This window comes from Cenococcum geophilum (genome assembly GCF_001692895.1).
Source record: "Cenococcum geophilum 1.58 unplaced genomic scaffold K441scaffold_10, whole genome shotgun sequence".
Taxonomy (NCBI): domain Eukaryota; kingdom Fungi; phylum Ascomycota; class Dothideomycetes; order Gloniales; family Gloniaceae; genus Cenococcum; species Cenococcum geophilum.
Window position 1 is genome coordinate 1,569,224 of NW_027137568.1, and position 14,873 is coordinate 1,584,096.

The following is a 14,873-nucleotide window of genomic DNA, read 5'->3' on the forward strand; positions in this document are numbered from 1 at the left end:
AATGCCGTAAATTGCCGTTAGATTGCCATTAGATTGCCGTTAAATTGCTATTTCGCGGTTAGTCTCTAATTACTAAGTTAGTGGAAATAGGTGGACGTATTCAAGGTGTTATGGGGGTGTCCCGTAATAGTACCCCCCCTTTAAACTCAAGCTTCTACAAAATAGGGCTGTGGTAGTTCTAGGTAGAGTTTATAAAAGTCTTCTACGGCTTATATAAGTCCTATAGAGTTAACGGGTTCCTATAAGGACTTAGTAAAGCCTTTCTATTTTGTAAGATATATATATTAGCGTTTCCGTTTATTATACTTAATATCGTTAATTCTTTTAACAAAGTACTTATTCTTACTATCTACTTTAACTAGTGGGGGAGGGTCTTATATCTGTTTAGGTAGGGCGTCTAATACAGGGGTAGTAGGGTGGAGGACTGACGTATAGAATATGGGGTGGATTTTAACCGTATTAGGGAGCTTTAATTGGTAGGCATGAGGAGAGATAACCTTTTTAACCTTATAGGGGCTAGCGTTCTTTTAATTGAGTTTCTTAGTGGGTCGTTTTATATTTAGATTTCTTATATCTAGCCAGATAAAATTACTAATTTAGTAGGCCGGTGCTAGGGTTTATTTCTTATTCGCTACGGCTTTATAGACAGATTAAGCCTATATTATCTTATTAGTAAGAAATTGTTATAGTTTCTCTATTTTCTTTACGAATTTATTTATTTTTACAACTTATAAGGCGTAATAAGCGGGGTAAGAAATATTACTGAAGGTTTTAAAACCTATTTGTGGGTGCTAGCCGTAATTAGCTAAGAACGGGGAGACTTTTATAGTTTCCGAGACGGAGTTATTTATAGTAAACTTGGCAAATGCGAGCCAGTTAATCTAATTATCCTATAAATATAACGTATATATCCGAATATACTATTCTATTATAGCATTTACGCGCTCTATTTGGCCATCCGTTTCTAGATAATATGCGGTAAATAATAGTGCTTTAATGCGGAGTTAAGTAGTTAGTTCTTTTTAGAATGCTAAGATAAACTAGCTGCCTTTATTAAAGATAATTGTTTTAGGGAGTCTGTGGAGTTTCTATATATAATCTAGGAATAGTTAGGTAACGGCAGGCGTTAATATATTAGGGTAGGCGATTAAGTATCTTATTTTAAATAGTCGGTCTATAACTACTATAATATTTGTGCAGCCTTTACTCTTAGGAAGGTTAATAATAAAGTTGATTAAGATATCCTTCTATCTTTAGTCCGGAATAGGCAGTGGCTTTAAAAGACCGTTATACGTCTTATATAAGGCTTTAGCTTGTTAGTAGGTATGGCAGCTAGAGACGTACCTTTATATTATATTATATATATTTAGCCAATAATACTCCCGTTAAAGTAGTTTTAGGGTCTTTTTTTGGCCTAGGTGGCCGGCGACAGGTAAATTATATACGTGTTTAAGGAGTTTAAGCTTAAGCTTATTGTAATTAGGGATAACTAGATAGTTCTAGTAATATAAGCGGTTTCTGTGGGCTTTGTATTTACTTAAAGAAATCTTTTTAGAGCGTTTAATGCTATCTTATATTAGCTTAAGCATCTCTTAAATAAACTCGTTATTTGGGTATTCATTAACTATAATCTATTTAATTAATTAATTAGTTATTTTAAGGACGTATACCGTAAGATCTTTAGTAGGAGGGTTGAATAGTTTAGGGCGAAGTAGGGTCTAATTTTAGTAAGAGCGCGCTTCTTCTAAGGCTGGCGCGTCTTGCGAGTATTAGGTTAGGGCATTAGGCTTCTAGCCTTAGACGCTTAGGCGGTATGTAATTAAGAATTGGAAACAAGATAGATATTCTAACTAGTAGGCCTAATAATGACTTAGCTGTTTCATAGTTGTAAAGTACTATAGGTTCTTATAGTCGCTAAGGACCTTAATTAGAAATCCAGCGCCTTCTAGTTTAGATCGCTATTGTTTGAAATATCTAATAATAGCTAACAATTCCTTATCGTAGATCTCGTAGTTGTATTTGGCTAGGCTTAGTTATTTTAAAAAGTATGCTATAGGGTATAATACTCCATCCTTATTATATTAAGATAGGATGCCTTTAGTGACGTAATTAGATAAGTTGGCTTTTATAACACTTATTTGGTTTAAGTCAAAGTATTAGAGCATGGGCGCAGTAGTAAATATAACCTTTAGATAGGTAAAGGCCTTCTTATATTCCTTATTAAAAATAAAGACTTTATCCTTTTAGGTTAGAGCTATAAGGGGTAAAACTAGGGTAGAGAAGTTATTAATAAACTGTTAGTAGAAATTAGCAAATCCTATAAAGGCTCTTACGTCTTTAACGTTCTTGGGTTCTTGCTAGTTTATAATTACTTCGACTTTCTTCGGGTCTATTTATATACCGTTTATAAAAATAAGGAGTCTAAGGTATAGGACTTCTATTTTATAGAACTTATATTTATCTATATCTAATTATAGACTAGCTCTGTGCAGGGCTTATAAAATAAGGTTAACGTATTTCCGATATTTGGTTAGGTTATTACTATATATTAGAATGTTGTCGATATAAGTAGTATAGAAGATGTCTAGGTAGAGGCGTAGGGTATTGTTTATATAATGTTAAAACGAGCTTAAAGCGTTTATAAGGCCGAAGGGTGTTACTAAGTACTTAAATAGTCTATATTAGGTACGAAATACAGTAAGCCATTTGTCCCCTTTTGCAATGCAAAGACGGTTAAATGTAGAGATAATATTAAGCTTCGTGTAGTAACGAGCCTTACTTAGTTAGTTTAGCATCTCTTATATTAACGGGATCGGATATTGGTTCTTAATAGTAACGGCGTTAAGAGCTTAGTAGTCTATATAGAAGTGTAGACCGCCGCTAGGTTTCTTAATAAAGATTACTAGTGCGGCTATAGGCGACGAGCTTACTTTAATGAATCCTTTACTTAGGTTCTCGTCTAAATACTTTTGTAGCACTTAGAGTTCATTTTAGGATATCCCGTATAAGGGTCTAAATCCAGGCTGCTTTCCTTCTTTGAGTATAATCTTATGGTTGTATAGTCAGTATTCTAGTAGCTTATTGGCTTCCTTTTATAAGAATGCATCTAGGCGATAATGATACTCTATTAGTACCTTTGTGGTAGGGTTAGTATACTTCTTTAGTGCTAAGGCCTTCTTAATATCGGCTATTATAATCGCGAAGATCGTATGCTTAGGTTTCTTAGCAAGTTACGCTAGTAAGGTAGCTTTAATTATGCGGATATCTAGGGTGCCAAGCTCGCTCGGATTGTCCATAGTTTCTTATTCGGGTTTAGGTTTAGTATTAGGTACGGAGTTAGTATCAGATTCGGGTTTGGGTTCTTTAAGAATCCTTTTCATAGTGGAGTACTAGTCCTTCTAGTATTTTCGTGTATAGAGCTTAAGCTTTTGCTTAGCTCAGGGCGGTACAGTGCTTAGTAATGACTTATGGAATTTAGTAGAGTTTTTAGATCCTTAGTGGATGTTAGTAGAATTCTTACGTCGGTGGAATTTAGTGGAATTCCTAGGTTAGTGGAATCTGGTGGATTCCTTAGGTATAGGGTAGACAGTCGTGGAAATTTTAGACTAGTGGATTGTGGTAGATTTTTCGGATTTTAGTTCTGGGTCTAAGCAGCGAGTAGTAAGGCACTTCTGCTTGTAATAAGAGGCGGTGAATAGAAGCTTAAGGTTGTCCTAATCAATAGTTACCTTATATAGCTTTATTTAGGGTTGTCTAAGGATTACTAAGTGACCTAGGGTAGTAACGAAAAGTTTAATCAATTCTTCATAGTTTAGGTATTGGAGTCTTAGGAATACTACGTAGGTAATACGGCCTAAGACGGTGTGTTTGCTATTAAATCCAAATACGTTAATATGCTGGTTAAGGGGGGTTAGGGTAAAACCATTATCTTATATAAAGATCTTGTTAATAAATCCTATGCCGCTAGCTCCTATATTAATTAGAATTTAAATATTAGCCTATTAACCATTCTGCCAAAGATGGCAGTTGATAATTATGCTACGGTCCTAAGAGTTGGAGTTTGTGACGTTAAATGCATTTAACGAGATCCTATGGCAGAGCCGTCCTGGAGAGCGACTTAGCTTTAAGACCTTCCTTTTAGAGGTAATCGGGGTGGGGTTCTTATAGGACGTCGGCTGTAGCTTCGTCCTTATAAATAGTGCTTACTAAATGCAGGACTAAAACCAGGTAGAGATCGGGGACGGTAACCGGAAGATCGATACGGTGAACGGCTGCTAGTGTTAGCCGTTCGTAATTCGTGTTTAGGTATAGGGACGGAGTAGTAGTTAGAGAGGTAAGAGCTACTTCTATATTTAAAGCAGAGGCCTAGTTTAATGCGTTGTTCTTATTTAGAGGACCCTAGTAGGGCGTACCCTAGGGTCCTAGTGTTAATATCCATAGCGTTGGGGTGCTTAGGCTGAGATAATGACTTAGTAAACGTTTGCGGGGTTGCCGTATTATATCGTGGAGCGGGCTTTAGTATTAGGCGTAGTATATTATTGTATCGTTTATTGATAACGTTTACGCAAGCATTAAGGGCTCCTAATAGGTCTACGCCTATTAGGGAGGTTTTTAGTTCGGGGCTTAGGGATTTAATAAGGCTGTTAATTAGTGCGGAGTTGTTCCAGCCTGTTTTCTTTGCGTAATGGTTAAATTTAGAGAAGTATACTGGGAAACTTTTCGTTCCTTAAGTTATATAGTTTATCTTTTTTTAAGCAGTAGCTTAACGGTTTGGGTTACTATATGTGGCTTTAAGAAGTATAACTAGGCTTTATACTGAGTTTGGCTAAAGCGGTTTAATAAGGTCAGCTATATCTCCTCCTAGTTAACTTAGGGCGTAATAGAGTTAGTTAGCTTTAGTTAGGTAACAGTTAGCGTTACTAGTTAGCTTATTTTTAAGCTGGCTTAGAAATAATTAAAGCTCTTATTGTTTATTAGTGAATACCAGGGGATCTAGTAGTCATTTAGATTGTTTTAGTGTAGTGGTCGGCTTAGGGTAAGTGGCTACTATAAGTTTAGGGCTCGCGTTCCACGTGTTTATCTCTAGAGATGGTATTTAGTCTTAAGGTCCTAGCGTAAGCATCTTAAGGGCGCGGACTTCTTCTTAGAGGTCCTTAATTAATTGCTAGTATCGTGCTTCTTATTTAGCTTATTATTAGTTTAAAGTGGCTTAGTTCTGTTTAAGGGCGTCTATAAAAGACTTCTATATCCCTGCTAATTGTTCTTAGAGTGCGGATATAATGCCGGCGGCCGTTATAGGGGCTTTGGGTTTATTCTGCATATTAATAGTAGTATAGGTAGTTAACGCAACGTAGTATTACGGAGTAAGTATAAGCGATAATAATATATAGTAAGATAGATATTATTAAGCTATATACATAAACTATATAAGGAGGTTAAGACGTTATATAAGGAAAAAAGGTAGGGAAACGGGAAGAAAGGGCATATATCGTTAACTTAGTTACTTAGTTAACACGTGCATAGGCAGAATAGGATTCAGGTCGTAGTCCTAGCAGAACTTGGCAGAATTTAATAGAACTTGGCAGAATATAGCAAAATGCCATAGATTGCCGTTAGATTGCCATCAGATTGCCGTCAGATTGCCATTTCGCGGTTAGTCTCTAATTGCTAAGTCGGTAAAAATAGGTAGACGTGTGCAAGGTATTACGGGGGTGTCCCGTAACAGTTCGCAGGTACTAAGATTTGCCTCTTACTTCTCCAGTCCTCTAATTACTCCTCTAGATCTTTTAATATTATAATTAAGGCTCCTTTAATATAACTTATAGCCTTTTCTATAATCGGGTAGTCTTAGATAACTTTTTCGTCCAACTATATATAGAAATCTTCCTACTTATTATTATGCCTTTGTCTATACTACCTTTAGTATAGCTACTAGAGTGTATATAGCTTATCCGTAAGGAAATATCCTTTTATTACTATATTATAACAGCCCTTTATATATCGTTCCTTAAACCTAGTTAAAATCCTTAAATTCTCTTCTTATTCTAGTTTAGTAAGCTATTTAGCTCTTAGTATACCTACCCTAAGCCTATTAATAATTCTTTATATAGGTGCTCTGTCCCTTATATAACCTAGTATACTAAATCTCTTATCTAGTTTCTAATTTTACTATATAATAATTCTTTACCTAAACTCATCTATAGTTTTCTTTAGTTTACGTCTTATAAATAGATCCTTAAAGCCTTCTTACTTTTTAATCTTAGTATTAACATTCCGATCTTTAGGCTAAACACTATATTCTCCTAGTAAGTCTTTTAGGTCTATATATCTGTCTCTTAGTTTAACTGCTGTTTATATTACAGATTCTCTAATCTATAAAGAAGCCTCTTACCTCTTGCTTATAGGTGTCCTTATTTATACTCTAAATTTTTAGTCCCTTAAATTCTTTAATCCTAAGCTTGCTTTTATCTTAAGCTTTGCTCCTACCTTAGTCTAACTAGGCTTAGGTATTCTTATCTTATCTTAAGAGTCTTAAATCTTACTTATCTCGTCTTAAGAATCTTGTGCCTGTGGGAAACTCTATCCCAAGCTTATTTGTATATCTTTAAACTAAGCTATTACTCTACTCTATCGGTTTCTATCCGTTATAGGTCCTTAAGCTTGCCTTATCTTGTCTTAAGAATCTTAAGCCTTTAGCTTTTTGTCTTTATTAAGTAATAAAGTAGCACTAGCAGTCGTCTACTTGCTTAATCTCTGTAAGATATTCTTCCTTTTATCTTATAAAGCGATAGATACCGTATCTAACGGTGTTATAATACCTATTACTAAACCTTACTCTATAGCGGTCTTAGTCTCTACTTCTAATATAATTTCTTTAAGGTTTGTACGCTCCTAGTAAGCTACCATTATTACCTTGTCGTCTATAAATGTTTCGCCTATATTAAACTCGTTATCTTTAATATCCAGTTTACGCGATAGTTCATTAGTTCTTCTACACTTTATAGATTTTAGCTCTTATAGCTAATAGCTTACGCTATACTTCGTATCTTTATAAATTTAGCATGCGTTATTATAACAACACGCGAAACTTTTAATTAAACATTCTCTTGTTCCTTGTAGTATACTATTATCCCTTTATATATATATGTCTTCTGCTATTAATCTAGTTCCCTTTATTATATAGTAATTCTAACCATCTTTATAACCCCTCGCGAAATGACCCTATTTCCCGCAATTTATATAAGCTCTATCTCTAAACTGCTAATTTTGCTATAGAGTCCGCCTAAACGTCTTCTGCTATTAAGATTCCTAGTTTAGCCTCTACTCCTTAGTCCTATAATTACTAGATCCTTAACCTTTAGGTTTTTATAGTTTTTTACATTATCTCTTATAGGCTTCTTTAGTACCACTTAGGTCTATTAGCTCTACGCTATACTATAGTTTCTAACTTAGCTTTAGTTATTGCGTATTCTACGTCTTATATAACTATAGAACTCTATCTTAACCTTTCTTAGCCTATTCCCTTTAATAGATCTAATTATTAATCTTAATCGCTTAATTTATTAAATCCTATAGGGTGTCCGTATCTTCTATTAGGATAATTACGTCCTAGACTTTAGCCTTAAGTCCCTATTTATACTGTGCCATAAGCGCCTTATTATTCCACTTAATTTATATTGCTAGCGTTTAAAACTGCGTTATATATTTAATTGCTGAGGTTCGTTACGTAATATCTTAGAGTTTTTTTTCCGCTATAGTTACTGCCTCTAGGTCTCTAAATATTTATATAAGTCGTTTTACGAATCCATTCTAGCTTAAAAATATAAACCGTACCTTTTAGTTTGTAGTCGTCATCCCGTTTACCTAGATTTCCGTAAGGTAAGGCTTAAACTATTTAAGTGCCCTTCCTATTAAGAATAATCCTGCGTATGCTATTTAATCTATAGGTGTTGCCAGCTTGGCTTCTTCCTATATAACCTTAAAGTGCATTTATATAAGGAATCCCTTAAGCTTTGATCTCTCTCTTAAGAATCTTTTAATTAATAGTAACTTAACCTTTGCTACGCCTATCCCGTTAATCCTAGTTTTAAGTACTGCGTTATTTTCCGTTAACTAGTTAACTATCTCTTATAGTTGTCCGACCGTTATAGGTTGCTATAAGTTAGTATCTGCTATACTGGTATTACCTAACCTTAAAGTAGTTGCTGCCGTTAATAGTGTCGTAGTGGCTGCTTTTAGTGGCATATTGTTTAACTTTCTATATTTAATACTGTAATTAGGTAGTAATTATATAACGGAACCTTATAGTAAGAACTATAATGGGCTTATTAATAGGCTAGGTATATAGGTAATGTAAATTAAAGTTACCAACGTAATAATAACTGGTGGAGTAGTTGCCTAATAGATTAACTCTAATTATATTCTAAGAATTACTATAAGGAAGGAACTATCTAGGTAGGGACTAAGGGTCCTTAAATATATAACTGTACTCCTATGAAATCCTCCTTATACGTAGTGTACGTGTATTCTATTTACTCTGTTATAGATTATATAGATTATATAGATTATATAGATTATGTTATGTGACCTTAATTACCATTCCTTGTTATATAGCTCTATCGGTTCCATTCTAGACTATACCTAAATTAACTAACTAGCTTCTTCTAACTCTTCCCTAAGTAGTTGTAATATTGTACTTAAAGCGTCCGTAATAATAATATTATACTTCTTTATAAGCAAGTCTTTATCTATAAACGCTGGTGTTATACTACTACTATTAATAAGGCTTACTGTTTTAATAAGAACTTCTAGGAGTAGGTTATGTAGTAAGGAAAGGTAAGTTTAAATAAGGATGAAATTTCTATTATTGTTTACTATTCTAAGATTAAATGGCAGTTAGCTTAGAATAAGGTCTAACTAATCTAGTAGTATAGATCTAATCCTTTTATCCTTCTCCCTGTATAGTTTTAACCCTTAAAGGCGACTTAGTCTAAGGGTTGGCCTTTTAATAGCTGCGTTATAGGGCTTGGCTAGTGGCTATGGTCTTGGCTAGTATGTCCTAACGTGTCAGTCTCTAACGGTGTATATATACTAGGGGGTACTTTGCCAATAATATAGCCGGTCTTGCGGTTAATAGTAATATAGAGTACTTATCCGTAGTTTGCGTATAGGACTATTAGCTAGGGCTGCGTTAGGGAAAGGAATTATAGGGGTAGGTTTCTGTATCTAAACCCACGTCCTCGTTTATGGTTACCGCCTTAATTACTATCCCCTCCATTAAAGAATCCACCGCGGCTAGAGGGGGGTTAGCGTAGTAGTATTAGAAGGGGATTTAGGTTTTGCTAGGGGTCGTAAGTATCTTTTTAGTAGCTAGGTTAACTACACGCTATATAATGTCTATTATTTATATAATGTCTTTAGACGTTATTAGGGAGGCTATTACTACTACTACCGAATTTAACGGCGTTTAGGTTTATTAGGTCATTCTATAGTAATATAGGTTAATAGCCGCTAGCAGCACTTAGCTTAGCGGTATTTAACTTAATATAGTGGGTATGGTTCTGTAGGTTATAAGTAAATACATCCATCTACTTACTCTAGCCTTTATAGTCAGCATTACCGATCTTATAACTAAGGGTAAAGGCTAGGTCCTTTATCTTAGAGGAAATATTCTTCTTAAGTAAATCCACTTTTTGTTTCTTAGTCTTATTTACTTTAATTATTAACTTATTAAGCTCTGCTTTTTAGGACTAGTAGTTATACTCGCCTTAGCTTAAGGTATCCAACTTATTTTTAGCCGCTTAGGTTATATCTATAGTCTTATAATATCCTCTTATATATGTAAATATAGACTCTTGGTTAGAAAAGGTCCATTTACTTAGGTTATTTAGGTATATATATAGCGTATTAAGGCTATATTTAATATAGTTATAAGCCTTATCTATTAGCATGTCTGATATATAGAGGATTTCGTCTATTAGGGTCTTAAAGCACTTTATATCCCTCCGGAAAACGCCTTAGATTTTTATTTCCTATATTTTAAAATTTTCTTACTTTTTAATTAGTGATCCCTTGCCATTAAATAGGGTTAGATTTTTTACTTTACGCTTTTTTCTATAGGGCTTAGTTAAAAGAGAGGAGCTAGTAGTAGGGTTCTTATTGGTAATAGTCTTAGTAAGTATAGTGATTTGGGAGCTTAAGTTTTATATAGTCTCGGTGTATACAAGGGTTTACTGTTTGTGTTATTTAATATATAGTTTAAGTGTCTTAAGGGAGTTAATTCTATATTAAGCTTTTTTAAGTTAGGACTTTATAGCTTGGCCTTTACTATAGACGGCTTAAAGGCCGTTCTTAATACTAGTTAAGAAAGCTATATATATAGAGAGTTGCTAAAAGGTTCCTGCCATATTAAGGTCCTTTAGGTATTTAGGACCGTTCCTAATTACCTAGGCGATATTAGTATAGGAGGTGTTAAGGAGGCAGACGAGCGCTTTGCGAGGGTTTGTTAGCGGGACGTCGTCTATATTATAGTCGCCTATTTTAGGAGATCTGGGTAAGGTAATTAGAATCTTATAAGGCTGACTATAATACTAAGATTGCTAAGACTGTACTGAGGCTGTGCTAAGACTGTACTAAGATTGTTTAGGACTATGGTATAGTGTTATTGGTCGCGCTGAGTTGCGATTATATTAGGAAAACGGAGATAGTGGACTAGGAAAAATAAAGATTACAATAGGGTGCAATTAGAGATACTATAAACTGTTATAGTACTATAATAAAGTAGACTAAATAACTACGTTGTGGTATAAAGAGGAGAAGAAGGTAGAAATGGGGTATTTTATATAAATAGTAGGGCCGGCCGCTAAGGTACTAGTGGTGGTCTAGCTAATAGTAGGAACAGTACGAGACAGTATAAAATAGTATGCGTTAGGTCAGTGCTGTAATATATAATAATAGTAGTGAAATGCAATAGGTATCTAGTTCTTAATAAAGTAGAACTATAAAACTAAATTCTGCTATTTTCTGGTATAGAGAGACTACGTTTTATAGGCGCCTCGCCTGCGCCTTGCCTACGCTAAGCTTGTTACGGTAAGTGCGTCTCTATAGTCTAATAATTGCCCACCCTTCTTAAGCGGCTGTCTTTAGCCGGCGCTATTATATAATAGGAGTATTATTATTATCTTTTGTTAAATAAGAAATGTATAATATAATACAATATTAAATAATTAGATAATTGGATAATAGGATAATAGAATACTAGGGCCCTATAAAGATCTATAAAGGTAGGAGTCCCCCTAAGGTAGAATACTAGATTTCTCTTACTGTACCTTTTTTCTATTCCTTTAGCCTATGCCTTACTGTCTTTACGACTTCTAATTAGCTATAGATCGCAAGAGTTAAGCTACCAGTTTGCCTACTAGTAAACCTTTTATAAGTATTCTCTATACTAGCTTATAGCGGTCGCTAACCCTACTAGACGTCGTCTAAACCTCTACATTATTTATAAGGTGCTCTCCCAGCCTTACTTAAACTAATTTACCTACGGTAAGTAGGCTAACTATAATTGCGATTACTGCTAACGACTAAATAAGTCGTACTAAGCAGTAAGTCTATATACGTTAGTTTAGGTTTTAATAGCTGATAAGACTAGGTCTCGAAGGCCTTTTATAGCCGCCTAAATAAGCTACTTGCCCTTATTAATAGAGCTAAGCGCCATTAGGTTACTAGCGGGGATATAGCTAACCTTAACGCTCGCGTTACTGCCGCCTAAAAATCCTTTATAAAAGATATTAAGGCCTTAGTACGCACTGGCGCTAAGTATAGTCTCCGTTAGCGCCTAAAGGGCGAAGACTTTCCCCTGCTTTAAGTATAGGAATTATAGGCTATCTATTATACCCTTAAAGGGATTCTTAACATAATACGTGCTTTAGTACGTGTTATAATATAGATGTTTTACCGGCGTAGCGTATGCTAATAGTACTTATAGGCTAATATACCTCTTATTATAAGGGATAAGGAGGAGGGTAAGGGTAAGGAGGATAAGGAGGAGGGAGAGGAGGATAAGGAGGGAGAAGGGGAGGAGAAGGAGGATTTAATGGAGCTGTAGAGTATCTATATTTCTATTAGCGTGCTACTATTACTCTATTATTATTCCGTCGTCGCCCTACTAGTGGGGTATAATCTTAATTATAATTTAATTATTCTAGTTCTCTCCTCTACTTTCTTTTCCATTTACCTTTTAAGGTAAAGTAACTATTATACGTCTCCTTTACGTCCTTATTATTATCCTCTACTAAGACCTATTAGTTATACTCTTCTAGCTAGCCTTTTTATTTAACTAGGTACTATAGGGTCTAGTTACGTCCTTTCCTTCTATATATTCCTTCTACCTTATACTAGTCCTCTTAGTCCTCTTAATTATTTAGCTTAATAGGCCTTAGTAATAGGTCCCTAGTAGCGCCCTTATATTATTTATATAGCTTTAGTAAGCTAATATAGAACATAGGGTGGATACGGTAAGACGTAGGTAGATATAGCCGGTATACTTACTTTCTAACTAGTTTAGCTATACTAAAAGGTCTAATAAGGCGTGCTATAAGCTTCTTATTTAGTCATTTCTATTTAAGGTTCTTAGTTAATAGTAGAACTAGATCCCCCATATTATATATCTATAGTTAGTAATAATAATTATAGTATTTCGCCTATGCCTTAGCAGCGCTTTCCTAGTATTTCGCCAGCGCTTCTCGTTTAAGAGATATTCTTTTAATCCTCTTAAAAGCGGCTAGAATAGAACTACTATTATTTACCTTAACCTTATATTCTAGACGTAAGTAGAATCTATAACAGGCATAGAACGGGCTTACGCCTATTATACTATATTTAGCATTATTATAGGCGAATTCGGCTAGTAATAAGAGGCCTACTTAGTTACTTTACTTTTTATTACAGAATATATAGAGGTAATACTCTAGGGCTTAGTTCTAGCGTTTTATTTACCCGTCCATTTATAGGTAAAAGGCCGTATTTAGCCTACGTTTTATCTTTATAGTAAAGTGTAACCGACTACTAACACTGTGCTAAGATATAAGATCACTGCTTAGAAGGCTCTAAGATAGTGTTAACGCCACCTTATATATTGATTGTAGATTAATATTACTTGCAGATTACTGTTCCCTTTTTAGTTACCTATTACCCTATTATATCTTATTACCTTCACATTCTTCGTGTATATATAGAGACTTTAAAGCTATATTTAAAATTAAGTCATTTATTTAATTCTTTATACTATAAAGCTTACAGTTATAAGCCTGGCCTGCCTACCGTACTATATCTAATCTATATATTTAGCGCTTACTAAGCAATTAATCTACTACCTTATTTAAGAAGCCACTACTTCTACTACCTTTATGGTGTTTTAAGCTTCTTTACCTATTAAACAAACGGACGATTAACCCTAGTTAACGTACGTACCCGACCGACAAGCGAATTAATAAATTAAAAAACGTTAAAATAAGGGTTTCGCTAAGACGTTAATTGGACCCTACCTAACCTATTAAATCCTAAAAACAACAACCATAAATAAATTAAAAGTTAACCTTATCCTTAACCAGCCTTCTAATTGGATATAGTAGTTCTTTATTATCTAAGATACAGCTAAAATAAATAAGGCATAGCAATATATTGACCTATTAAAGAAGGAAAAAGATCTTCTAACACTAGAACCACTAAGTCGACCTATACTAAGGGACGTACTACTAACGGCTATATTAATAGTAAAGCTAGAACCAAACTGGCTTATTACCTATAACTAGCTCTATTCTAAATATAAGGACGATCTTTAAATATACTAAAAGTAAGAATAGGCTGTTAATAATATTAGCAACTACATTATATGAACAACGTTAGTAGCCTACCCCCCTCTTATTAACGGCCTAGATATAATACACGGACGGCTATAAGCACTTAAGAAAGCTCTAGTGTAACGGGACTAGCCCAGTTATAGTAGGAATGTCTCGGTGAAACACTTAACAGATAAATTCCGACGCTTTGACTAAATTCTACCGAATTCTACTAGCTTAATTGACTTCTGCCAAATTCTACTAGATCAATTAAATTCTACTAAAGTCTGTCGAAGACTACGTGCGTATATACGCATGTATTGACCACCAAGCCCCTAACTATTTAATTATATAATTCTCTTGTTATTCCTTTCTCTTCTTTACGCAACGTCTTGTTCTTAGCGAGAGCTATATACCTTAGATTTAGATAGAATTTATATTATTCCTTTAAATCTTCCCTAAAGTCTCTTCGCGCCCTTATATTATGTTATATTATAACAACTACTATTAAAATAGTAAACGAACTTAAACCTACCGCGTTAACTATGAGTATTATAGCCCTAGTTAAGGAACAGTTAACTATAATATAATAGTCCTTTACGGATGCCTTAGCCTAATAGCGAGCAACATTAGAAGCTTAGTACTAGTAATTAATAAAAGTAATCCGTAAAGAACTCTATAACCTTAAAGCACTTATATTAAAAACCCTAATAGTAATACCTATAAATAAAATTAAAATAACTATATATAAACCTAGCCTATTAAATATAAACCCTAAACTAGTAACGGTAGCTTAACTAATACCTTTTTTTTTTTTTTTTTTTATATCCATTGTATTGTACTACGTACAATACTACGCATGCAGCCTCTGGGCTATGGCGCTATAGTTCTATATACATGAATCCTTTCTAGGCAGCTTAACATGTACTAGTAGCTATGTCCTAGTAGTTTATAAACCTCTAGACTAGAGGTTTACCGCTCCCTAGTAAAATACTAGGTTACGACAACTATTAGGTAGTATTAAAACAGTAGAAA